Source organism: Chrysochloris asiatica, unplaced genomic scaffold (genome assembly GCF_000296735.1).
Source record: "Chrysochloris asiatica unplaced genomic scaffold, ChrAsi1.0 scaffold00048, whole genome shotgun sequence".
NCBI lineage: Eukaryota > Metazoa > Chordata > Mammalia > Afrosoricida > Chrysochloridae > Chrysochloris > Chrysochloris asiatica.
In genome coordinates, this window is record NW_006408566.1 from 432,680 (window position 1) to 435,069 (window position 2,390).

Genomic DNA, 2,390 nt, shown 5'->3' on the forward strand with positions numbered 1-2,390 from the left:
GGCCCCTCCTGACAATATGTCCGTAGTATGAGAGACGAAGTTTGGCCATCCTGGCCTCCAAGGAGCACTCTGGCTGCACTTCTTCCAACACAAATCTGTTAGTTCTTTTGGCAGCCCATGGCACTTTCAGTATTCTCCTCCAACACCATAACTCAAAAGCATCAATTCTTCTATGGTCTTCCTTATTCACTGTCAAGCTTTTGCATGCATATGAGTTTATTGAAAATACCATGTCTTGGGTCAGGCGCACCTTAGACCTCAAGCTGACATCTTTGCTCTTCAACACTTTAAAAAGGTCTTATGTAGCAGATTTTCCTAATGCAATACGTTGTTTGATTTCTTGACTGCTGCTTCCTTAAGTGTTGATAGTTGGTGCTTCCTCAAAAAGTTGGAAATAGAAATACTGTCTAACCCAGCAGTCCATCTTGTTGGTGTTAAGTGCCATGGAGTCACTTCCAACTTTTAGTGACCCTGTATAGGGTTTCTGAGGAACAGCAGGTGAGTTTGAACTACCAAACTCGCAGTCCGGTACTTGTTCTACAGTGCCACACTGAGACTCCAGCAATCCTTATGGATACAGCCTAAAATCATATCAACAGAAGAATGGTTAAACAAACTTTGGTACATACACTCAATAAAAGCCAATACAGCATTGAAGAGTAATAACGAATCTGCAAAACACTTCATAACATGGATGAACCTGGAGGACATTGTTCTGAGTGAAATGAGCCACAAATCGATAAATAGTATATGAAACCACTGCTGTAAAAAGTTAAGAAAAGGTTTTCTTGCTAAAAGATACTTTCTACAATGGGTACCAGGAAAGGGAAAACTATTTGCTGGGTAGAGTGCAGACACATACTAACTTGTGTGAAGGGGAAGACAATGTACAACAAGGAGAAGGTTGCACAGGAAAGATGAAGGTAGTGAAAGACACATGGAGGAGTGCAAGAGTTAAAGTAAATACTCTTAACTAACGGGACATAGAAGGGATTGCAATCATTATAATAACATGAAATATATGATTTGTTGAATGTGGGACTGATGATCTGCTATGTAACTCTTCACTCAATTCACAATAAAAAGTTTGTTTCTTTTTAATTCAAGAATGATTGAATTGGGAAAATCTGCTATAAAAGACCTCTTTAAACTTAAAAAGCAAAAATGTCACTTTGAAGACTAAGGTTCTATTGACCCAAATCACAGTATTTTCAATCATCTCATATGCATTTGAAAACTGAACAATAAATAAGGAAGCTCTGAAAAGATTTGATGCATTTGAATTATGGGTTGGTGAAGAATATTGACTATATACCCTGGATTGTCAAAGAAGGAAAAATTCTGTATTGAAAGACGTATAGTCAGAATTTTCCTTAGAATGAAAATTGCAAGACTTCATTTTATGTATAGTGGACATGTTAACAAGAGGGACCCATCCTTGGAAAAGGATATCAGTAAAGTGTCAGTGAAAAAGAGGAAGACTTTCAACATGATGAATTGATAGCGTGGCTGCAACAATGGGTTTAAACATAGCAATGGTTTAAGAATGGCACAGAAGAGGGCATTCTATGAGTTGGAAAGTACTTTACTCAAAGTCACTTAACAGCAAGATCCTCTGCTGCCATCTAGTGAGACTACAATCCCACTGAATGATCAGACAATGTAGCCAGCTTTCCACAGTGATTCACTGAGCAAGCTGGGTTCTCTCCAGACTTCTTGTCATATGGTATACATCTTTCACATGTGGTGTCCCTCATCAAAAATATGAGGCTTTCTCTGGTCTACCAAGTTAGTCTGTCAATAAATCTCTTTCTTACAGCTAAATCTGTGGCCTTGCCAAGGACATAAGAAAAACTGATGGCTCTTCCATGTCCCTTAGAGTCATCAGAGCTCCATTAGACTTTCTGCCCTTAACACTCTATTTTATGACTCCCTGACATGGTGACATGATAATCCCATGATACTGTGAGATGACCTCTTCCTGGGGTTCCAGATAGGAAGTGGAATGTAAGACAGATGTCCATTTTCCTGGGAATTCTGTCCCAAATCATTTGGAGAGTACATGAGGCTCCTTCTCAGGGATATTCACCACCTTTCCAAGTTTTCTAACTTTCCCAGCCTACGATTGTACTTTGTCTTGTGTTGTTCAATGGGTTGTTGCTACTGTGGTTTTTGGTTTTTTGTTTTTTGTTTGTTTGTTTTTTTGGTGGGGGATGGCTCTGAAGAGGGAGAGAGGTGTAGATTCATGTTTCACAAGTCTGATAGAATACATTAACTCTTCTCCAGAAATTGAAAACTTTATACTGTGATAGAAATGTGATTATAAGGAAAGGCTGGACAATGAAGCGGTGAGCTAAGCCCTACAATGTTCAATAGACTTCTGTGAATCC